The 25,850-nt window shown below is 44.1% G+C and overlaps 2 protein-coding genes across 2 annotated transcripts in view; one reads left to right on the forward strand and one right to left on the reverse strand.

The window, feature by feature from the left end:
• The window catches only part of PLXNB1 (plexin B1), a 136,027-nt gene extending 124,925 nt beyond the window's left edge, over positions 1-11,102 (reverse strand). The window contains exon 1 of the mRNA XM_081319087.1: positions 11,001-11,102. The gene's annotated coding sequence lies outside the window, so the exon portion shown is untranslated. The remainder of the gene's footprint in view (positions 1-11,000) is intronic.
• The window catches only part of TADA3 (transcriptional adaptor 3), a 701,258-nt gene extending 676,577 nt beyond the window's left edge, over positions 1-24,681 (forward strand). The window contains exon 9 of the transcript XR_014025446.1: positions 24,662-24,681. The gene's annotated coding sequence lies outside the window, so the exon portion shown is untranslated. The remainder of the gene's footprint in view (positions 1-24,661) is intronic.
• The last annotated feature ends 1,169 nt before the right edge of the window (positions 24,682-25,850 follow it).

Consider the following 25,850-nt stretch of genomic DNA (forward strand, 5'->3'; position numbering starts at 1 on the left):
TATTATTATTATTATTATTATTATCATCATCATCATCATCAGCGGCCTCTAGTATGCCGTAGTTCCAAGGCCCAGCCTCAGTTACAGCATTCCCAAAAGAGTTGTATGCATTTGGGCTTCCTAATTGTTACCTATAAAGGCTGTGAGATCGCTGCAATTTTTGCCACACTGAGATATTTTGCAGGAGAATAGGTGTCAATGCCAGCAGAGAAAGAATAAGTAACCTAATCAAATTAGATATGAAAGTGGCTGGTTTGCCACAAGGAGAAATGAATGAGGAGATGCCACAGCTATCATGTAGGTCTCCAGCGTTTTACTGCTGAAGAGAAACAGGAAGTTAGTGGTGGAAGCTTATCTTCCCAACTCAGCAAACGAAGAGGAAAAACTGTGATGGAATTCTCATAATTGTGTAGCCTAAAGGGGGTTTGTCCCAGCTTCTATATTGGCTGGTCATTCATATCCTTGCAAAAATAATCCCTCTGAATCCCCTGCAAGAACTAATTAATACACAGTTTATTGCATAATGAACTGTTCGTTTTATTTGATTTTTTAAAAAAAACCTTTTGATTGACTGTAACTCTTTACCATATCATGTTTTGAAATCATATTTGACTTGCGTATATAATAAACATTTTCTTATACAGGAAGTCCTTAACTTATAACTGCTTATTTAATATCTGGTCGTGTTTACAATAGACACAGACTGTAAAACACCTCCTGATCATCATTAAATGGTCATGCCACCCCCACCCCCCACCTCCATGGTTACTTGACCAGATGTGAGAAACTTGGCAACCGGTCACCTTTACAACCAATTACAGTGTTCCACAGTTACATGCCTGTGATTCACAATGTTTTTTTTTATCACTTTCTGGCAAAAACCACCATTTGAGTGAATGGATTCACTTAATGACCATAGAGTTTGCTTAACAATCACTGCCTTCACTTCACAACCGCTGCATTTGCTTAACAACATGCTAAAAAAAATGTCATAAAAACACTTCCGGTCACACGAGCGCCTCTACTTAGCAACCGTAATGACATAACAACCAGATTTCCAGTCTCAATTGCAGTCGTAAGTCGAGGACTACCTGTGTTTTGTTCCTGCTTTTCTAAAACAAGAACTCTGTGAAGCTTCAACAAGGGGGGGAAAAAGGGTAGAAAGAATTTAGTTCCAAAATGAAGAATTACCTAATTGAAACAGATTACAGTCCTTCATAAAATTCCAGCAATTCTCATCAACTGTCTTCTGGTGCATGTTTCCCTTTTGGCCAGAGGGCTTTTGATGTACATAATTAGCCTACCCCTTCATGGATTACTGCCTTGTCGTGGCGAAGGGGCTTGCGTAATTCAATGAAGCTATGAGCTATGCCGTGCAGGGCCACCCAAGACGGACAGGTCATAGCAGAGAGTTCTGACAAAACGTGATCCACTGGAGAAGGAAATGGCAACCCACTCCAGTATCTTTGCCATGAAAACCCTATGGACAGTACCAAAAGGCAAAACGATATGACGCTGGAAGATGAGCCCCTCAGGTCGGAAGGCGTCCAATATGCTACTGGGGAAGAGCAGAGGGCTAGTACTAGGAGCGCCAGAAAGAATGAAGCGACTGGGCCAAAGCCGAAAGGATGCTCAGCTGTGGATGTGTCTGGTGGTGAAAGGAAAGTCCGATGCTGTAAAGATTCTTTCTCCATAGGAACCTGGAATGTAAGATCCATGAATCAAGGCAAGCTGGACGTGGTCAAACAAGAGATGACAAGACTGAACATCGACATCTTAGGTATCAGCGAACTAAAATGGACAGGAATGGGTGAATTTCATTCAGGTGACCATCAGGTATACTACTGCGGGCAAGAATCCCTCAGAAGAAATGGAGTAGCCTTCATAGTCAATAAAAGAGTAGGAAAAGCAATACTGGGATACAATCCTCAAAATGACAGAATGATCTCAGTTCGAATCCAAGGCAAACCATTCAATATCACAGTAGTGATATGCTCTATATGCTCTATGCTCCAACCACCGGTGCTGAAGAGGATGAAATTGACCGGTTCTATGAAGCCCTACAGCACCTTATAGAACTAACACCAAAAAATGATGTCCTTATCATCATGGGGGATTGGAATGCTAAAGTAGGAAGCCAAAAGATAACCGGAATAACAGGCAAGTTTGGCCTTGGAGTACAAAATGAAGCAGGGCACAGGCTGATAGAATTTTGTCAAGAGAATACGATGGTCATAGCAAACACTCTTTTCCAACAACCCAAGAGACGGCTCTACACATGGACATCACCAGACGGTCAACACAGAAATCAGATTGACTATATGCTCTGCAGCCAAAGATGGAGAAGCTCTATACAGTCAGTAAAAACAAGACCAGGAGCTGACTGTGGCTCAGACCATGAGCTTCTCGTTGCAAAGTTTAGGCTTAAACTGAAGAAAGTAGGGAAAAGCACCAGGCCAATCAGGTATGAATTAAATCATATCCCCATTGAATATACAGTAGAGGTGACAAATAGATTTAAGGAATTAGATCTGATAGACAGGATGCCTGAAGAACTATGGACAGAGGTTCGCAACATTGTACAAGAGGTAGCAACCAAAACCATCCCAAAGAAAAAGAAATGCAAGAAAGCAAAATGGCTGTCTGAGGAAGCTTTGCAAATAGCTGAGGAAAGGAGGGAAGCAAAAGGCAAGAGAGAAAAAGAAAGATACACCCAATTGAATGCAGAATTCCAGAGAATAGCTAGAAGAGATAAGAATGCCTTCTTAAATGAACAGTGCAAAGAAATAGAAGAAAACAATAGAATAGGGAGGACCAGAGATCTTTTCAAGAAAATTGGGGAGATGAAGGGAACGTTCAATGCAAAAATGGGCATGATAAAGGACCAAAATGGCAGGGACCTAACAGAGGCAGAAGAGATTAAGAAGAGATGGCAAAATTACACAGAAGAACTATACAAGAATGAGCTTAATGTCCCTGATAATCACAATGAGGTCACTGACCTCGAGCCAGACATCCTAGAATGTGAAGTGAAGTGGGCCTTAGAAAAGCTGAGCAACAACAAAGCTAGTGGAGGTGACAGTATTCCAGCTGAGCTATTCAAAATCTTAAAAGACAATGCAGTAAAAGTGCTACACTCAATTTGCCAGCAAATTTGGAAAACTCAACAGTGGCCACAGGATTGGAAAAGATCAGTTTACATTCCAATTCCAAAGAAAGGCAGTGCCAAAGAATGTTCAAACTATCTTACCATTGCACTCATTTCTCATCCTAGTAAAGTTATGCTTTATAAGCTAGACTCCAGCAGTATGTGGATCGAGAACTACCAGAAGTACAGGCAGGATTTCGAAGAGGCAGAGGAACTAGAGATCAAATAGCCAACATACGCTGGATCATGGAGAAAGCTAGAGAGTTCCAGAAAAACATCTACTTCTGCTTCATTGACTATGCTAAAGCCTTTGATTGTGTGGATCATAACAAACTGTGGCAAGTTCTTAAAGAGATGGGAGTACCAGAACATCTTATTTGTCTCTTGAGAAACCTATATGCGGGCCAAGAAGCAACAGTGAGAACTGGACACGGAACCACTGATTGGTTCAAAATTGGGAAAGGAGTCCGGCAAGGCTGTATACTGTCGCCTTGCCTATTTAACTTATATGCAGAGCACATCATGAGAAAGGCAGGGCTAGATGAATCAAAAGTTGGAATTAAGATTGCTGGAAGAAATATCAACAACCTAAGATATGCAGATGATACCACTCTAATGGCAGAAAGTGAAGAGGAACTGAAGAGTCTCTTGTTGCGAGTGAAGAAGGAGAGTGCAAAAGTTGGGTTGAAACTAAACATTAAGAAAACCAAGATCATGGCATCCGGCCCTCTCAATTCCTGGCAAATAGATGGGGAAGAAATGGAGGTAGTGACAGATTTTATTTTCCTGGGCTCCAAGATCACTGCAGATGGGGACTGTAGTCAAGAAATTAAAAGACGCTTGCTCCTCGGGAGGAAAGCCATGGCAAATCTAGACAGCACACTAAAAAGCAGAGACATCACCCTGTCAACAAAAGTGCGTATAGTCAAGGCTATGGTCTTCCCAGTTGCAATGTATGGCAGTGAAAGTTGGACCATAAGAAAGGCTGAGCGCAAAAGAATTGAGGCCTTTGAACTCTGGTGCTGGAGAAGACTCCTGCGAGTCCCTTGGACTGCAAGGCGATCAAACCGGTCAGTCCTAGAGGAGATCAACCCTGACTGCTCTTTAGAAGGCCAGATCCTGAAGCTAAAACTCAAATACTTTGGCCACCTAATGAGGAGGAAGGACTCACTGGAGAAGAGCCTAATGCTGGGAAAGATTGAGGGCAATAGAAGAAGGGGACGACAGAGAATGAGGTGGCTGGATGGAGTCACTGAAGCAGTAGGCGTGAGCTTAAATGGACTCCAGAAGATGGTAGAGGACAGGAAAGCCTGGAGGAACATTGTCCATAGGGTCGCGATGGGTCGGACACGACTTCGCAACTAACAACAACAACAACAACAACAATTAGCCTACCCAGTTTGAAAAGCCCACCTTCACCTTAGGTTTGGCTCTGGCTATTTTAAGCCTGAAGAAGACCTGTAAGACAAATGACATCTGCTTTGTGGCTGCCCTTCTGAAGTAGGTTCCAGTGCAGACAAAACCTTCACTCAAGATTCATGCTAGCCACGATCTCTTTCCTCTATTCTAGAGAAGAGCCACCACCTGCAATGGAAGAATAACTGAACTTTTACATATATTTAATCCCTAGAAGACAATCAAGACGGAGAAAGCGCTAAGACATGCTTCTCACCTGCAAACAGAAAAGCTAAAGAAAATGATGTATCTCCTTGAACACGGTTTGTTCAGTGCAGACGTTTGCAATTTCATAACATTGAAAGGTTGCACATCCTTTGACACCAGAAACCCATAGTTCACTAAATAAACCACCACAACTAGGTTTTTACACATTATACTGTAAAACATCGTTTAGACTGGCTGGATTTGCGGAAAATCATCAACTTGAAAGCAAGAAACCATACTGCACTGATAATGCTATGTAGTTCGGTAATGAAATGTCTGCAAGAAAACAACCAACCTCAGAGAGCACCAAGGACCCTTCATTTCAACCCCGAGCTACAAATATTCTCCTCTATCGGTGGGAAGAAATCAATTTTGTAACTTACTGTAATGTGTAAATCTAGAAGAAACCTGCAAACACTCTGCATTCCACAACCTGCCGTATGTCTCAAGACAATTTTATTAACATGTTTAGTCCTCTACAGATTTCCCCAACTTTATATAGCTGGGGACTATTTTTTTTTTCAAGTCCCTTGGGAAAAAATGACAATGGGCTTCATAGTGTTCCTTCAAAATTGCTCCTCTTCGCATCTGCAGAAGTGAAAGGAGAGCAAGTATTGACAGATATAGCAAATCCCACCCTCCTTTAGAGTCCTCAGGCACAGGAGGAGTGAATTGTGATGGATTATGAAACCTGTGCTCCTCTTCGCAATTCTGTACACGTCTACTTTCTAAGACTTTGCTGGAAAGCAGTCTGGTCCCCAGGCAAATCAGGATTCCTGATAAGCCCCCCCCCCACCTCCATCATTAAGTAGCATCCTGTAATTATTGCAAAAGGAGAAGCAAGGAGAAAGGCTGCACACATCCCAGAGACTGGAAGACTTTTGGTTGAAGTAGGAGAGAAAAGGTCTCCAGGCAAAGGTACGAAGCTTAGAAGTGGCAAAGATTCATAAGAGTTTGAAGGATGAGGCACCCCGGACAGGAATTTAAGCTCAGCATCACATGAACAAGTGTTTGTGAGAGGGCCAAGGAGTGGCACATAAGCAATGACCTCAAAGCTTTATCATCCGTTGCAATATTCACAGAAACTACAAACAGAAAGGGGAAAAGATTTCACATTGATTTCAGATGTGAAGGGCAGGTCGCTTTTCTGGACCAAGAGATATATTCAGCTCTAGAGAACCCTATTAGGGGTTTCCCTCAGGAAGAAGACAGGCCTAGGAGAATGAATGAATATACAAGAAAAGCAAAAATTTAGCAGAATGTAATATACCAGTAGGTAGTCCTGGATCTACGACCACAATTGGGAGCAGAATTTCCACTGCTAAGTAAGGCGGTTGTTAAGTAAGTTATAACCGATTTTACGACCTTTCTCCCAAGATGAGAGCTCCCTCAGAGCTGCCCCCCTCAGCACTGCCTGTGGAGAGACAAAGGGGGAAATCAGACTGAGGAAAGCAGCCTTGCAGTGTTATGCTGTAATAGTCCCTGTCTCTTTTCTGCATGCAACGCAATACTATACACGTGCCCCAGAGAGCAGAATTTGCACTGCCACGCTGCAAGGTTGTTTTCATCATTCTGACGGGAAACAGGGAGCTAGCATGGATGCCACCGCCCAGGTTTCAACCAAGTCACAATTGGAAAATTCACACCTCATGCTGTGCATCTGGCTTTTCAGTGGCATGCTGGGTGGTGTTGAATGCAGGTAGCCCTGGATTTACGACAATTGAGCCCAAAATTTCTGTTGCTGTTTGGCCCCATTTTATGACCTTTCTTGTCACAGTTGTTAAGTGAATGACTGCAGTTGTTAAGTTAATAACGCGGTTGTTAAGTGAATCTGGCTTCCCCATTGACTTTGCTTGTCAGAAGGTTGCAAAAAGTGGTCCTATGACTCCAGGACACTGCCACCATCCTAAATGTGAACTCCGTGTTTTGTTTACGTGACCGTGGGGCTGCTACAAAGATCGTAAGTGTGAAAAACAGTGCGAAGTCACTTTGTTCAGTGCCATTGTAGTTTCAAATGGGCATTAAATGAATGGTTGTAAGTCGAGGTAAAGTAAAGGTAAAGTTTCCCCCGCACATGCGTGCTAGTCATTTCCGACTCTAGGGGCTGGTGCTCATCTCCGTTTCAAAGCTGAAGAGCCAGCGCTTGTCCGAGGATGTCTCCGTGGTCATGTGGCCGGCATGACTAGACGCCAAAGGCGCACGGAACGCTGTTACCTTCCCACCGGAGTGGTCCCTATTTTTCTACTTGCATTTTTACGTGCTTTTGAACTGCTAGGTTGGCAGAAGCTGGGACGAGTAACAGGCGCTCACTCTGTTAAGCGGCACTCGGGATTCGACCCGCCAAACTGCCGACCTTCTGATCGACAAGCTCAGCGTCCTAACCCACTGAGCCACCGCGTCCCTTTGTAAGTCGAGGCCTACCTGTAATTTCCCATCTATCACATGCAAATGCCGGTAGCAACTTTTGGAGACATTCATGACCCTTAAGAATTCCTAACTGGAAGACAAACCCGACTGGGCTTGTAAAGCATAGGAATACATAAGCGAAGCTCACTATGTCTTAACACGATGTGTGAAAGCAAGCTGAGCCTGTGATTCAGAGATCTCCAGATGGGACCGGCCAGCATGGCTAATAGGATGAAGTTAAGCACATGTGAAGTGTTCCAGCTTGGCAAAAGCCATGGCTATTATTTAGCAGGAAATCTTTTTTTCACGAGGAAGAAAACAGAAACATTTCATTGTCAGTATGATCTGGCAGCGGCTGACATGTATTAAAATAAGTTGCTTACCCTTTACTTCCCAATTAGATGCTAAAGAATACATCTTCCTGTCCAGCTGCTTTTCCCTCTTAGAAGTGAAAGAAACAGGCTGTCCTATGAATAACTTTCGGCTATTAAAACAAACAACGTGTTTCTACCTCATCCCATCCTCTTGCGTGCTGCAGACTAAACAATCCTGAAATTCTAATTTCTGCTTTATATAGACACTCAGTCAGATGCTTTTGATCACGTTTTCCTGACCTCTCGTTTTCTAAGCTCAGCTTTCAATTCTAGTAGCTCTCTCTCTCCTGCTTTGGTCATGTTTCCACAATACCCACAAGAAAGAAGCCGTAGCACAAAAAAATGACTCCATTTTGGATCCCTTCCACCCACTGCTGTACGTCAGATTATTGCTGATTACAGTTAGTCCTTGACTTACAATCGCAACTGAGCCGAAAATTTCCATTGCTAAGCGAGTCAGCTGTTAAGTGAGTCTTGTGACCTTTTTTTCCCAAGTTGTTAAGCAAATTATTGCAGTTGTTAAGTGAGTCATGCAGTCATTAAGCAAATCTGGCTTCCTCCATTGCCTTTGCTTGTCAGAATCTGGTTGAGAAACTTATTATTAGTGATCGGACGAACCCAAAACAGTACAACTGTCACAAATACAGTTGCCACTTGCCACGCACCTGAATTTTGATCACACGATCATGAGGCTGCTGCAATGGTCATAAGTGTCTGAAAACTAGTCATAACTCATTTTTTTCAGAGCCATTATAACTCTGGTTACTAAATGAATGGTTGTTAAGTCGAAGACCACCTGGGCAGCATCCAAGTTAAAAGGACCCAAAATGAAATCTGTTTGTATTTAAACATGTATTTGCAACCCTAAGCTTTAGCAAAATAGATGTAAAGCTACAGCAGTCATATCAGTTCGATAGTTTGTCAGGATGTGCTTTCGTGTCTTCCTTACAGCCATTGCAAACAATGCAACCTGAATGAAATCTGTTTGAGGTCACACAACAATGCCTAGCCAAGACCTAACTGCTGTTTAACCAGACAAGTACCAACTTAGTCACAGCTCCTTAATGGTGGATCTGGCAACCACAGCCCCACTAACCAACCCCCACCCCTTCCACTAGTCCTGCCTGGCATCCCATGAGCCATGCTATCAGGGCTTCTTTACATCAGGTGTGTCTCGTAGGTCACTGGTCATCCAGGCATGTCTGGGCATGATTTGGGCACTGCAGTTAATCAGCCTTAGGGAGGGTTACATATCTTGTGGATGCTGGGCCTTGGCATCCATGCTCCTTTGAGCCACACCAGTTCCACCTTTCCTTCATGAACTGAAGTCAACAGGTAGGTTGGGCAGAAAGAGAGGAACTGGCCCCAAATCTCTCAGAAAAATTCTGAAGGTGGACTAGAACTTGGATCTTTCAAATGCCAGTCCAATATCTTAAGCACTACATTTCACTGGCGGTGAAGTGTCTAGTTTTTGCCCCTGGCCAAGTTACTTTATAAAGAATCAAGGCAGAAATAACTTTTTCAGCCAAGACTGCAGCCTGTGTTGACTTGGCCATTATAACTATTAATTGCAGATGCATCCTGTCCAGCTTCCAACCCCTCTCTTTACGGAAGTAGGAAGAGACTCCTAATCAACAGCTGCTTCCATGTCAGTGCCACTGTAATATAACTCTACTGCTTACTTAGACCAATTGTCTAACCTGGATTCAAGATATTGAAATGCAGCAACAGACAGGGTTTCCATCTTTTTAAACAGATATAGTTTTAAAAAAAAATCCTGTTTCCTTCTTAGAAGCTCAGGAGTCTGGCCTGCCAGACAATGTATTAATATTGTTTTTCTTAACCATTTTATTTTACAAATTAAACCTGGTTATTTCATACAGTAAATCGTTAACAATTAAAAAATCTGTAAAAAGTACTATATCGATGGGTAGGTGGGCTGGGGAATTCTGGGAGTTGGTTCAGACGACTTAAAATCGCCAAGTTTGAAGAAAACTGATTTATACAATCGCGTCTGACACAAAGTCTGCCTCTAGAGCTACAGCCTCTGCCGCAAACCATGATGAAGAGGAGGAGGAGGAGGAGGAGGAAGAAAAAGAAGAGGAGGAGGAGGACCCTCAGACCTGTGTTGCCAATCCCCTTGGTTTTTAGTCTCTATTTAAGTCTCATTGATTTTAACTGTTTTTATATTTATCTTTCTATCATTTTGTAAATCACCTGGAGTTGCTTCAACGGTAAAATGGATGGGGAGGCAGGAAATATTATGAGTCTTTTCTCTTAAGAAGGTGCATTTAGTGGGACCAAGAAGAAGGGTCTACTCTGTGGTGGCTCCCTCCCTTCCTGTGGAACATCATCCCCACAGAGATAAGATTGGCCCCCACTTAACACTCTTTTGACAGACCTTGATGATTTTGCCAGCAGGGGTGGAAACCCCAGGGCGATACAGAGCCCATCAAAGCGGTTTGTTTGATTGTTGTCACCGGGGGGGGGGGAGGGTAATTGGGTTTTATATCTGGGGTTTTATTTCTGTAAGCTGCCGGGAGTCACCAAGAACGGAGTTGGGCAGCCATATAAATTTTTGTAAATAAATAAATAATCTGAAAGCAGCCACACAGTCCAACCTATTAATATGTCTCGAATGGAGCTTCCATGGAGGCTCAGACAGGGACCAGCTGAATCGACCCTACCTGCCATGGGCCAGGGGGTTAGACTAGAACCGTGGTGGCGAACCTATGGCACGCGTGCCACAGGTGGCACGCAGAGCCCTCTCTGTGGGCATGCAGGCCGTCACCCCAGTCCTAGGCCTTCAGCTGGGTTTTATAAAACCTTTTCACTTTAGGCCTCTGCTGCCGTGTGCAAAAAAGAAAACGGTTCAATCAATTTCAACTTCTCGCAGGGAAAAAAAAGATCTCGCAAAGTTGGAATTGATTGATTGAACTTTTTAGTCCCACCCAGTCTGCCGTTACCACTGCAGCCACGGCCACCTAATGGGCCACACCCACCCAATGGGCCACGCCCACCCAGCACCCGACGATACATAAGTGGGCTTTGGGTTGCAGTTTGGTCACTCGGTCTCTAAAAGGACTAGAAGATCTCCAAGGCCAGGGATAGGCAACCAGCACAGCTGGCTCAGGAATTCTGGGAGTTGAAATCCACAAGTCATAAAAGAGCCAAGGTTGCCTAGCCCTGTGACCAAGGCCCTTCCAGCCCTATGATTCTATACCGCGTTATGATCTGAATACTGAATTAGTTTCATTGTAGACCTTGAGATGCGTTGAACTGCCTCATCAGCAACAACCTGGCATTCAAGCTAAAACTTCGTCCACAAAAAGGTCCCAGCAATATTGCCAAATAACTTTCACTTTCACGGCATCTTCCATGCAAAAACATAATAAAACAAAAACAAGTACCTGCCTGCTATAGGTGAGATCTACGCACGAACAAGAGTGGAACGACCACTGGTAAACCGCTTAGACTGAAAGCCAGAAATATGTGGAATACCTGTAGTTCAGGCAACCTTGGGGGGGAGAAAAGAAAAGTGAATTTTAAATTTTCCTAGAGGTAACTAGAATGTGAGAGAATGTGAGAAAAAAGAGAGAAACAACCTAGAACTGAGGAGAAATTTCCTGACAGTTAGAACAATTAATCAGTGGAACAACCTGCCTCCAGAAGCTGTGAATGCTCCAACACAGGAAGTTTTTAAGGAGAGACTGGACAGCCATTTGTCTGAAATGGTATAAAGTTTCCTGCCTGAGCAGAGGGTTGGACTAGAAGACCTTCAAGGTCCCCTCCAACTCCATGATTCTGATATACATTAAACTTCCTGGTAGATTAAATGACACCCCCACACACAACATGTACTAGTGCATGGTTGCAACCCAGAAGCTGGATGGCCCCAGTCTATAACTAGATGGGTAAGACCATAACCCACTGAATGAATGGAGGACTGGCCCATGGGTGCAGCCATCTTGAGTGGAATCACAGCCTGCTTTGTGGCCAACTTCTTTTTCTTCTTCTTTAGACAAGTGGCGTGCAGAATTATTATTTTTAAACGATCTATGATTATATGATCAGGACCATTTGAATTAGAAGAGATCCTCTTATTTCCTTTCCAATATCTTTCTTTCTCTCTCTCTCTCTCTCTCTCTCTCTCTGTGTGTGTGTGTGTGCATGCGCGTGTGCGAGTGTGTGTATTTATTTATTTCCTGCTTTTATTATTATAAATAACTCAATAGAGCGAACATACCTAATGCTTTTTCTTACTCTATTTTCCTCACACAACAACAAAGTTGTGAGTTGGATTGGTCTGAATAACAGATCAGTTACACACAGACCAGCATGTTGTGTGAACACAGTCACTGTCCATCTGTGTTCAGTACAGCTAAACAGACAGCCTTTTCCTCAAGTTAGTCACTTACTCCTCTGTGCTGGCAATCAAATGGGAAATAATTTTAAACTGTCATATTTAACTGTGGAGGAAGATGTAAATGAGAACTTCTTCCCGTTAGCTATGGGCATCTCTGATGTGGGAGGGGAGAACAAGGAAGGAGGCAAAGACGTTCCCCACGTCTTCATATTACTGTGGACCTGATGTCATCATGGCTTGTACTGGATATCCACAGTGATTACCCACTTTCATTTTTTTTCTTTTCACTGGCCACATTCCACCCATGATTTGTTTAACTCTAAAAAATTTGCATGACTTTTTTTTAACCAAAATTGCAAACTTGAAGAGTCCTTGGTGCTCTCTGAACTTGGTTGTCTTTATGCAGATGTTTCATTATCCAAACCAGGTAACATGGCTAATGAAACATCTGCATAAAAACAAATCAAGCTCAGAGAGCACCAAGGACCCCTCATTTCAACTTGGAGCTACAAATAGTCTCCTTTATCATTTGCAACTTGTGGAGAAGCGAGCTTGTGGTCAGGAAAATAAAGAATAACTACCCTGAAATTGACAGTTACATCAATCCCTTCCCTTAAGGCAGACATGTCAAACACAAGGCCCGGGGGCCAGATCCGGCCCGCGAAGTGGTTTCATGTGGCCCACAAAGCCATCCTGGAAACAGTGAGGGAACGGCCCCCACTGCCTTGGCCCTGGCCCAGAGACCCTCCTTCTGCCAGAGACCCTCAGATCTGTCCCACTACTGCCCAGGCCCCCATAGGCACCCTTGATGCCAACGATGTAGAGCTGGCCACGCCCACCCAGTAGGCCATACGCACTCTAGCCATGCCCACCCAGTAGGCCACACCCACCCAGGCCACACCCACCCAGCCCCCTGAGGGCAACCGCAATGCTGATGCGGCCCTCAATGAAATTGAGTTTGACACCCCTGCCTTAAGGGTTACTCCTACTTTGTTTTTAGTTTTTTTTCTGAAATAGCTTCATTTTTTAGGATAAAGATACCCAATGTGGGGGGATAGAGATACCTTGACTACCTGCTGACTTTCCTCTAAAATAACATCACACAATGACCTCTTATTCAAATTATCTAAGGAATATGAACAGGGGAAAAATGGCACCCACTAGTTTTGTACTGGGTAGTGAGAAGTCCCCATCCTGAAATGATTCCTTGGTAGGGAAGCTCAAACTGGAATTACCAAATTAGAACAGACAGAAGCTAAAAGAGCTAGAAAAATCAAACTCTGAAGAACTGTTTACCAGCGTGAAAACTTCTAATGGGCTTTTAAAAAGGAAGGTGGACAAACTCCATTGTGTCTCAAATCTTTGCCCCCCTCCATCCTGGGAGGAGAAGGCCTCTCTTCGCACCCTGGATTCAGAAGAAAAAGCTTGCCCTGGGGAAGGGTTGGAGAAGCAGGACAAAATAGTTGTAGAGAATCATGGAGATAGGTGGAGATCAGGAGGCTTCTACTGACTTACATTAAATTAATGAGTTGTGCTATTGTATCCTGAGTCTTATTATTTTACCTACATTGTGCGTTTGTGTGTATTCCGGGAAGAGCAGCTCGAGGATTCATGACATTTTTCTTTTCCTTTCCCCCATTGTCTTCAAATCTCAATTAGTTCCTTACTCTTGCTATAATTAAAAAAAAAGACTTCTTCAGTCACCTCATTATGAAAAGGAATTAATTAGCTCCTTACACATCCTGGCCATTTTGCTAAGATACAAGAAGACCATGAAAGTTGAAACCACACGGTTTTTTCTTCTTTCTTTCTTTCTTTCTTTCTTTCTCCTGAATAGAAGTCTGGGTGGAAACGAATCAAGGAGAGAAGCAACCCAAAACTAAAGAGACATTTCCTGACAGTGAGAGCAATTAACCAATGGAACGACTTGCTTCCAGAGGTTGTGGGTGCTCCAACACTGGGGGTTGTTTTTAAGAAGGGATTGGACAACCATTTGTCTGAAATGTGATAGGATTTCCTGCTTGAGAAGAGGGTTGAACTACAAGACCTCCTAGGACTGTGGTGGCGAACCTATGGAAACGCATGCCACAGATGGCACGCAGAGTCCTTTCTGTGGGGACGCGCACTGTCGCCCCAGTTCTAGGCCTTCAGCTGGGTGTTATAAAACCTTTTCGCTTTAGGCCTCCGCCACTGTGTGCAAAAAAAAAAGGTTCAATAAATCAACCAATTTCAATTTCTCGCAGGAAAAAAAAAAGATCTCGCAAAGTTGGAATTGATTGATTGAACTTTTTAGTCTCACCCAGTCTTCCATTACCACCGCAGCCACGCCCACCCAACGGGCCACACCTACCCAATTGGCCCACCCACCCAATGGGCCATACCCACCCAATTGTCCACGCCCACCCGGCACCCAACAATACATAAGTGAGTTTTAGGTTGCAGTTTGGGCACTTGCTCTCTAAAAGGTTCGCCATCATTGTCCTAGGATCTTTCCAACTCTGTTATTCTGTTACATCAAACAAATTTCCCCAGGAAGATGCAACAGCAGGGATCGTGAGGAAGAACTCGGGAGCCCCACTAGGGGGAACTCAAGGGGATAAATCAACACATCCCTATGCGTGCATATGCAAGCACCCTCTCCGTTATAGGTTTACAGATAGAGACCGTTATTTTCTTATCAAGTCAATACTTCTGACTAGTCCTTGACTGATGATTGGTCTCAGACAAGCCATTCAAAGTTACAATGGAACCCCAAAAAGTACTTGCAGATTTGTCTCTCTATCGTTCCAATTTTAGTATATGTGCTGCCGAAGCGAAGTACTTGCAGATTTGAAGTTCTGACAGACCGTCCGTTCCCCTCCCCCCTCCATGGTCGCATGATTGCATTTTAGGCACCCAGCAACAGGCCCATCTTTATGGCCGTTGCAGCATCCTAATGTTTTGTGTTGGAAACCGGCGTTTACTGCGTTTCTGGTAAAGAAGACCATTGCAGACAATAGGTTCGCTTAATGAGCACAGATTTACTTAATGGCTACGCGGTGGCTCAGTGGGTTAAGACGCTGAGCTTGTCGATCAGAAGGTCGGCAGTTTGGCGGGTCGAATCCCGAGTACCGCGTAGCAGAGTGAGCGCCTGCTACTCGTCCCAGCTTCTGCCAACCTAGCAGTTCGAAAGCACGTAAAAATGCAAGTAGAAAAATAGGGACCACTACGGTGGGAAGGTAACAGCGTTCCGTGCGCCTTTGGCGTCCAGTCATGCCGGCCACATGACCACGGAGATGTCCTCGACAAGCGCTGGCTCTTCGGCTTTGAAACGGAGATGAGCACCGGCCCCTAGAGTCGGAAACGACTAGCAGGCATGTCCGGGGGAACCTTTACCTTTACCTTTAAGAAAATTGTAAATTGGGCCAGTCACATGATGACCAATTTAATGACCGGCATGACTTTAATTCTGGCCTGAATTACCGTCATAAGTTGCAAACTATCTGTGCAGAGCACCTAGAGCTATGATGACAAACCTTTTTAGAGACCGAGTGCCCAAACTGCAACCCAAAACCCACTTATGTATCATCGGGTGCTGGGTGGGCGTGGCCCGTTGGGTGGCTGTGGCCCATTGGGTGGGGTGTGGCCAATTGGATGGGTGTGGCCCATTGGGTGGGTGTGGCTGCGGTGGTAACGGCTGACTAGGTGGGGCTAAAAAGTTCAATCGATGAATTCCAACTTTGCGAGATCTTTTTTTTTCCCCCGCAAGAAGTTTAAATTGAACCTTTTTTTTTTTGCATATGGCAGCGGAGGCCTAATGCAAAAAGGTTTTATAAAACCCAGCTGAAGGCCTAGGACCGGGACGAGGGCGCGTGTGCCCACAGAGAGGGCTCTGCGTGCCACCTGTGGCACGCGTGTCATAGGTTCGCCACCACGGACCTAGAGAAAACCTCATGGCTAATCACTGCAAGGCCATTCTGGCCCAAGAATCCCACGCTGATCCCCACCTGAATATCTTTCAGAAAGACATGCCCCACCTGCCCCAATCCCTCAATAGATCCCTAATCTGGGCCATCACCCTCCTTTGCTCCTGTGTTAGCAAGGCCATGCTGAGTCTTCCCACGATGGTACATACCATGGAGACTGCCTGGGCTTCATTTCTTTTCTGAGTCAACGCAATTCAGCCTGTAAAAACAATGAGAGGGAGAATGTAAAGGGAAGATCCCGTTTCTCTGGATATTGTGGACAAACATCAAATCACATATTGCCTTTTATTATTTCATTACTAGCAACTGATAATACCTGGTTTCATAATCCAACTCTCGTTATGGTGCCCAAATGTGTGTTTTTTTTCTAAAAGGCAACTGAACTTTCTTGGTGTTTTGTTTGAAAATGTTTCGCTTCTCATTCAAGAAGTTCCTCAGTTCTGAAGAAGATTCAAGAAGCGAAACGTTTTCAAAGAAAACACCCAGAAAGTTCAGTTGCCTTTCAAAAACAAAAAAACAAAACAAACCACACACATACCTTTGGAACAACCATAACTGGGATGACTGAGAATCTTCATAGACATATTATTATTGTGATACAGCATAAAACCAGTCCTGCTTACATTTATTACTGGGCTATTCCATCTAAATCAGGGGCTTCAAACTTGCGACATCATGTGACGTGTCACAACGTATCACGACTTTTTTTCCATTGCCGGCAAGAGGGTGGCCGCGGTTTCACCATGATGCATCCGGCCCGCGGGCCGGCAGTTTGACACCCTTGATCTACATAAATAGTTGAGAAATAGTTCTCAACTTACGACCAGTGGCTTAGCAACCATTCAAAATTATAACGGACCCGCCTGGCGGCTACTTACAACCCAGTTCTGAAGTTCTAATGGCCACCACCACCCCACAGTCATATGACCGCATTTTGGGGGGATGAGCAGCTGGCCTGCATTTAAGGCCATTTGAAGCATCCTGCAGTTGTGTGACCATGTTTTATGACACTTTTGCCCCCAAAAATAGCCTTTATTTCTGGGTTTGGGCAAAACTGGCTCATTGCGAACAACTGGTTCGTTGAATGACCCCAGCGCTCAATTAACAACCACCATAAAAAAGACTGTAAAATCAGGTCACTCACATGGGTGACCCTCTTTATGACTGTCACAAAGTATGACACAAAGTATTAGGCAAGTTCATTATGGTTATAAGTTGAGGATTCCCTGTGTACCAGATGGCAGCGAATATTTTATTGCTTTGCTGCCATATAATGGTAGCTTAGTTTGGGTTTTTGAAATTCAGAAATTGGTTCCACTATATCAATACAGAGATAGTTGAATGTGCCATAATATATTATAAATCATTAGTAAGGAAATGGCTTGTAAGCCTCACAGAGGTGTAGCTGCTACTATTGTAAATGAAATGGTGCCCTAGATAGATCTTCATCTATGGAGACAGAATTCTATATAAAATTATGAACAGTGAGTTAATACATAAAAAATTCAGGAAGGCAGAGAACAAAGAAAATGATCGAAACCAGAGAAATGAATTATTAAACCCAAAATAAGAAATTGCACTATGATTTGTTTTACTAAGGTGTAAGCTGTAATTGTCCAGACTGATCCATCACGCTAAGCTGTAAATCTCAACCTACAAACCACAATGGATAAAGTTACAGGCTGAGCCAAACCCAAGGAAACGTATTATGACTTAACAAAATAATAAACTCAGACATACAGACCCATGTGCAGCTTGCATCAAAACTATATTGAGAAACCAAACCAAAAGCATGAATATTTTAAAAATCAGCATATAATTACTTTGCACAATTTACTGCCAGGTGATATTGCAATGGTTGCTGGCTCAGAGAATTTAACATCATAGCAGAGTGATTTCTGCAGATAGCCAGCTGGCCAAGACCTCTTCACGAATACAGTATATTTTAAACATGGACACTTTAAGATGAAGGGACTTCAGCTCCCAGAATTCCCTAGCCAGAAACTGAGAGCTGAAGTCCACATATCTTAAAGCAGGGGTCTTCAAACGTGGCCCTTTTATGACTTGTGGACTTCAACTCCCAGAATTCCTCAGCCAGCGTGCCTGGCTGAGGAATTCTGGGAGTTGAAGTCCACAAGTCATAAAAGGGCCACCTTGGAAGACCCCTGTCTTAAAGTGACCAAGTTTGAAAAATACTGTTCTATTCCTTCCCCGTCTATCTATTTTTTCTCCCACTCCATCCATCTCCAGACAGCATGTTCAGTGTTGACTTAGCTGTTTTGAGAGACCAAAGGCAAAACAAGCCTCTTTTAGGTCTTGTTTCAAGCTTCCCAAAAACATCTGGTGGATAAGTGTGGGAAACAAGTAGCTGGACTGGAGAGACCTTTAGTCTGATCCCTCAGAGCTCTTCTCCTGTCCTCCTGATCCAGCAAAACAGTTCTGTCCAAGGTTGAATGGTCGGTCCAAAGAGACCTCACACCTAGCTTGCACCAAATTCCACCTTGGTCAGCAGCAAGTCCTTAGCTAAAAAGACTTTGATATATCAAGTGGAATAAACTGGGCCTAGTTGCAGAAAGCCAATAAAACAAACCAGGGGGTGCTTTTTTTTCACCCCAATGTCAAGTTTGAGCTCGTCTGTTTCACCTTCCCTCCCCTCCCCCCCCCCAAAAAAAAACAGAAGGCAAAAAGGATTCTCTGCTCTGGCACTCCCAGGGGAGAAGAATCTGTTGGCATGGTGACAGCCGGTCCTAGCCTTTTAACTAGCAGGAATAAGAATGTTTTGTTCTCATTAAGGAAAAAGAGAGCTGCATTCCTAGTTGCTGAGTAATGTCTCTGCCCCAGCACTAATCTCATAGAAAGCTGTGGCAGCCAGGAATCATTTCCCGTTTAGCCCACTCAACCACTCTTGCCTGAGGCTCTCAAGAACATCATCATCATCATCATCACAACAACAACAATAATAATACACATCTGCCTATCCCAGGTCCTTGGTAAGGACTCGATAGGTAGACAAAAATGCCAAATCCAGTCTGAACATCTGGCTGACTGTGTGATGAGCAACAACAACAACAACAATAATTTGGAAAGGACCTTGGAGGTCTTCTAGTCCAACCCCTTGCTCAGGTAGGAACCCTATACTATTTCAGACAAATGATTGTTCGATCACTTCTTAAAAACGTCCAGTGTTGGAGCACCCACAACTTCTGGAGGCAAGTCCTTCCAGTGATCAATTGTTCTGTCAGGAAATTTCTCCTTAGTTCTAGGTTGCTTCTCTCCTTGGTTAGTTTCCATCTGTTGCTTCTTGTCCTGCCTTTGGGTGCTTTGGAGACTAGCTTGAGTCCCTCTTCTTTGTGGCAGCCCCTGAGATATTGGAAGACTGCTCTCATGTCACCCCTTGCCCTTCTCTACATTAAACTAGACATAACCAATTCCAGCAACTGTTCCTTATATGTTCAGCCTCCAGTCCCCTAATCATCTTTGTTGCTCTTCTCTGTACTCTTTCTAGAAGTTCTTGAAACTTCTGCAAAGAACTTCTTTCAGAGGACGCTTCCCCAGCTCAGGGCAACACTCTCCCACATCGCCTCAGCCAATTTCCCAAGTGGAAAATGAGATTTGCTCAAACTGCCTCAGGGGGAAATGGCTGGGTAGGTGGTGGATGGGTGCAGCTCTTCCACTCTTATTGGGGATAGGCTGTCAAACCATCGACATTCATACTTTCCGTCAGGTCTCATTCTGTTTAATGATGAACCAGTAGAGACCAAACCTTCTACCTCCAGGAAAAGCTTTTATAACAGCTGATACCCTGGAGGGTTTTCCACAGCCTCTTTCAACCTGGACACCTTCCAGATGTGGAGGATGTCCCAGGTTTCTTGCCCAGCAAGGCCATTGCTGAAATCCTTGCATCTGGAGACACCTATGGTGGGAAGACCAGGCTTTCCAAACCATGGTATGCTACAAAGCGTTCCGAGAGCGTGATCTGTGATGCATTCTCACATCCTACAGAGCAGGAGTAAGGTGGCTCATGAGGTTAGAATGCTGGGCTGACAATGTGCAGCCTCATGTTTGAGAGATGTGGCTATAACAGGGCGGGGTGAGCTCCCATCGCTTGCCCCAACTCCCGCAGACCCAGCAATTCAAAAGCAGGCAACAAGTAGATAAATGGGTATCACTTTGGTGGGCAACTTCACAGGGATGTAAAAGGAGCCCCCAACTGGGCTTCCCCTGGGCAACGGTGAGGTCAGCGGCAAATCCTTTCACCAGAGAAGCATGTAGATGTTTCTGACACGGAAGTATTAGTATCCTGCAGAGGCACCAGCCAGGCTAGTAAGTGATCTAGAATGAACAGCCTATGTACAGATTTGCCTGTTTCTGACTTGGATGGGGGCAGAACTTGTGGTTCAAAGGGACAACCACAGCAGGGCCTATAAAATGAGAAGCAAAATCACTGCCTTCACCATCTTCATCACTGCTCTCTTTTCTGTAGAACAGCTTCTGAGAGAGCTGTGACGTGAATACTGCTAGGGAAGGTAATACGGAAACTTTTTTTTGCAACTTCTGATTTTCTCATAACAAAGCCCTTGCTTCAATTTCCAACGCACGTCATCGTTCAGTTTGTATTATTGCAAAGCTTAATTTAGTTTTCAGGAGAGTTGAATTACATTCAATTGCCCTGTGCTTTGATCTTGTGAGTACAGCACTTGCAAAATTTACCTTCATTAACAAATTCTGCAAAACAAACATCAGATGAAGACTCAGCTAAAGGACCAGCACCATAACATGACAAAATCATCATTATCATAGTTAGTACATACGTCTGCAAAAATCTTAACAACAACAACAATAATAATAATCTGTGGCAAAGGCAAGCAAGGGTAGTACAATAGTAATAGGTGCCTTGGGTGCAATCCCTAAACAGCTGGAGAACCACTTGAACACCATTGGCATTGACAAATTCACCATTAGTCAATTGCAAAAGGCAGCCTTACTAGGAACTGCTTCCATCCTGCGATGATATCTGTAATACCATCAAGCATCCACACCTGCCTATTCCAGATGCCAAATCCAGTCTGAACATCTATCTGACTGTGCAATGATCAATAATATCATTTCAGACAAATGCTTGTGCAGTCTCTTCTTAAAAAACTTCCAGTGTTGGAGCATTCACAACTTCTGGAGGCAGGTTGTTCCACTGATTAACTGTTCTAACTGTCCAAAAAACAGGAGGTGCCTGTGCTCCTGATATTATTACCAAGATTGATTCTCACCACAAGTATAACAGAGTTCTTAATAGGTAATCCTCAACTTACAACCACAATTGGAACTAGAATTTCCATTGCTAAGCAATGCAGTTGTCACGCCTGATTTTACAACCTTTTTGCCATGGTTATTAAGTGAATCACTTAAAAGTTAAGTGAAGCACTGTATGCAATTGTGAATCTGGCTTCCCCCATTGGCTTTGCTTATTGGAAACTGGCTGGGAAGACTGCAAAGGGCGATCATGTGATCCTGGGATGCTACAACCATCCTAATTGCATGCCAGTTGCCAAGCACCCCAATGTGGATCACATGGCCCTGAAGATGCTGCAGGAGTTGTAAATGCAAGTAAGCCATCTTTTTCAGTGGCTGTAACTTCAAAGTATCGCTAGACAAAGGGTTGTAATTTGAGGACTACCTGTATTCCATACTACAGCTATCTTGAAATTAAGGATCATTATAAAATACAAACGTTGCCCATTAAATTTAACTTTTGGAACAAAGGCATTACACAATTTCCAAATCATTTTGGGAATTGCTTTTCCTAAAGAATTTTGGGACTTGTAATTTGGCTGAAAAATTTTCGCTAAAAACCTCTAGCAATTCTGCTCCACCACCCACATCCCTTATATCCACAGGCAGAGAGAGATGCATTCTCAATATTTCTCAAAGGAGGACCGAATGCTGGTTTAATTGTCACCCATGAGGTGCAAACGCTGCAGATTTAATTGCACTGCCTTGAATTAAACTGGCTACCTCCCTCTACAGTCCTGCAAAAAAAAAATAATTTAAAAAAAAACAACAGAGAAGATTCCTTTAGTGAAATTTCTCCTCCTTTTTGATGCCAACAAGGTCATCCCTTGCAGCTCCTGCTAGCAAACAATCATTACTTTCACAATGCGGCTTCTCTGGCAAGCAGCAGATGGACCCTCAAAGCCATCTGTGATATGAGCAATTAGCCCGAATGCCAGAAGCGGATCCTTTCCCCAACTGACAAGGCGGACATGTTACTCCCCACTGAGAAGGAAGCCAGGTTCCAATAGGCCCAGGCGGGCATTTCACACCCTGGCAGCCAGCTTGTTCTCTGTCTCTGGGTAGGAAGCCAGCCTCTCCGGATTCTGCACCAGACAAAGAGCCTTTTTCACCCAACACCTCACTGCAAACAGGCAGCTGAATGAACAATGATGCAAACCAACCTTGGCTAACAAGCCGGATCTAGTGTCCATTAGCTCCAATTTCTCCTTCTTCGGTAAGCAAAGCTGACGAAGATTGCTTTCTATCTCCTAAGCAATTGAGGATTTATAGGAACGACTGTTTCCCTCATTGCTCCTGGCTTGATTCAATCCCGTATCCCTAAGCCGAACAGGAGCCAGGCAACAAGAGCACAGCCAAAGAAATCATTGCACCCAGACACAGGAGCACTTAACACACCTAAAACTCAAGTCATTCAGTGTAATGAATGAGCAAAAAAAAAGGAACGCATTTACAGTTTGCAACAGGGACAGGCCATTCATTGCCAGCAGCCACACTTTATCTTAACTCTTCAATCGGTTTTTTTTAAATACGCAAGTGGAGGAGCACTTTTTGCCAAAGAGCAAGTAAGCGAGAGACGACAACAATGAGATGCACCGGCAGATGGATCTCTTGTCATTTTTGTCAATCTGATGTAAACTACCATTTTTTGCATTCAAAAGTTAGGATGATTTTAAACAAAAAAAAAAAAAACCAAGCAGGCAAATTGATCTGGATCTCCAGGGCTGTAATCTGCCATGAGATCCCTTGAATAGATAGAAAGCCATAACTAACTTGCTTGCTGTTGCTCTTATGGTTGGGATAATTCAGTATTTTATTTCAGCATAAAGAGGACAAGGAGCTGTGCTGGTTCAGAGTGAAAATGCTGTCCGTAGAGTTTTGCCACAGTAAGCAGATAGCGGTCCTCCTCTTTGCTTCTTTTGAATTATTTTCACAATGAATAAACTTAACTTACACAGAGGAGGAATAGAAAGGAATCCATGTGAAGGGTGATTGGGCTCAGTAAACCAGCATGTATCTGTTTCTCCTTCCTTCCTTCCTTCCTTCCTTCCTTCCTTCCTTCCTTCCTTCCTTCCTTCCTCTCTTCCTCCTCCATCTCTTCTCCCCTCTTCCCCTCCTCCTGCCATCCATCCTTTCTCCATGTCTTCTCTTTTCCTTCCTCTTTTTCCTCCCTCTCTTCCTCCTTCTTCCCTTCCTCTTTCCTCCCTTCCTCTCTTCCTCCTCCATCTCTTCTCCCCTCTTCCCTTCCTCCTGCCATCCATCCTTTCTCCGTGTCTTCTCTTTTCCTTCCTTTCCTCCCTCCTTCTCCATCTCTTCTCCCCCTCCCTCCCTCCCTCCCTCCTTCCTTCTTTCTTCCTTCTCCCTCCCTCTCTCCCTCCCTCCCTCCCTCCCTTGCCATCCAGTCCAACTCGCTTTCTCAGTGGCAGGAATGCAAAACTGAGCGCAAGCCTAAAGTTGCCCAACTTCTTTTTGAAGCCTTCCAAATAAGAGGAAGCCTCTTTCCTCAAATCTTTGGTTTCACACGGATTTGCTCTTACCAAGTAACCTGGACTCTGGTAGCACCCAATCAATCTAGCACAGACATGTCAAACACAAGGCCCGGGGGCCAGATCCGGCCCGCGAAGTGGTTTCATGCGGCCCGCGAAGCCATCCTGGAAACAGTGAGGGAACGGCCCCCGCTGCCTTGGTCCTGGCCCAGAGACCCTCCTTCTGCCAGAGACCCCCAGATCTGTCCCACTCCTGCCCAGGCCCCCATAGGCACCCTTGATGCCAACGATGTAGAGCTGGCCACACCCACCCAGTAGGCCATACGCACTCTAGCCACGCCTACCCAGTAGGCCACGCCCACCCTGGCCATACCCACCTGACCCCCTGAGGGCAACCGCAATGCTGATGCGGCCCTCAATGAAATTGAGTTTGACACCCCTGCTCTAGCACATTTTACTAAAAGAAACAGGTTTGGAGGCTGAGAGCATATAACATCAAACAAACAATCAAGCAGAAAACAATTGAGGAACTACCAAGGAGAAAACTGCACCCCCACCAACAATGGAAGGGCAGGCTACTGCCTATAATAAGCAAGGAGACAACCCACACCCTGGCACTGACAATATTACCTAGCTGAGTAATGAAATGTCTGCAAGAAAACAAGCACGCTCCGAGAGGAACCAAAGTCATCACAAGTGCATCTTTCTGCTCGAGGTCCTGACTCACTGGTCATAACAAGGCCTCCTTTCTCTGATCTTAAATTTAACCCACTGCCTTCTATCCTCCACGGTTGTCTGAGAATTAATTATATTTTTAAAGCTGCACGTCATTATATTTTAAAGAGCATATATCCAAATTTACCTATGAGCTGTGCAAACAGCATCACGTCTGATCTGGAACTCCCATCCAATTTCTTCCTTGATAAACCCGCCACCCCCTCTTCTAATTTTGAAATAGGGGGGGAAAGTTCTTTTCACAGACTTCTTCTCCAATTGCATCATTTTATACAGATAATAATTAATAATAATAATAATAATAATAATAATAATAATAATAATAATAATAAAGTTGGAAGGGACCTTGGAGGTCATCTAGTCCAACCCCCTGCTCAGGCAGGAAACCTGAGACTGGACAGCCATTTCAGGCAAATGGCTGTCCAGTCTCACCCCAATGCTTATCTTTTCCCTTAAGAAACCAGAGAAGAGCTCCTTCAGTCTCTTGATTATTCTGGTTGTCCTTTTGAGTTGCTTCAACATTGCCACATCCTTTTTGGAAAAGGATGACCAGAAGGCTACCTTCAAGATAAACCACCACATTAAACCATTTTTTCTTCTTCTTCTGTTCAATCATGTCTTCTTGGAAACTGCCTGGAGTACTTGCTCCCTGCAGTTTTCTTGGCAAGGTTTTTCAGAAGCGGTTTGCCATTGCTTCCTTTCTAGGGCTGAGAGAAAGTGACTGGCCCAAGGTCACCCAGATGGCTTTGTGCCCAGGGCAGGACTCTCGGTCTCCTGGTTTCTAGCTTGATGCCTTAACCACTACACCAAAACTGACTCTCATAAAACCTTCAGGAGATTGCTTTTTTTTTAGATTCTTTCTCTAACGATTTCCAGCAGGATATGTACTTTTTTTCCCCACCGCAACTGCACACTGAGTTCATGTTTTTCACCCTGAATCCATCCCAGCACCAACATTTCTTTCCTGACCAATCAACACACAAGAGTTGGTCTGCTCTTGTTTTGTTTGGGCCAACATGCATCATCCCCCTATTTAGATCCATTATGGGCCTCTTTTTTGTTTGGACCTCTTTGATTGGAGAGCTATGTAAATGGTGATTTTGCTCCACCGTAATCAATCCCGCTGTGCAACATTTGGGAGTTCCTGTTTTCTCCTCTATCATTCTGTGTGGTTGGTTTCCTCTCCCACATCGCCATCTGGTATCTGGTCTTTTCACAGCCTATCACCCCTTTATGTTCTCTCCCCCCCCCCCACTTGAGCTGCTGGGGCGGGAATGCACTATTAAAACCAGTGTTATTAAGGCATAAATAAATATTATATTTATTGTCCTTGGAATACTCAAGATGCTGAAATGACTGGCTTAAATTAAGGAAGAGGCTTCAGCGTTCATCTTTTTGCCATTTGGAAATGAAGGAGGGTTG

The sequence above is a fragment of the Vipera berus genome, assembly GCF_964194415.1.
Source record: "Vipera berus genome assembly, chromosome: 2".
Lineage (NCBI taxonomy): Eukaryota > Metazoa > Chordata > Lepidosauria > Squamata > Viperidae > Vipera > Vipera berus.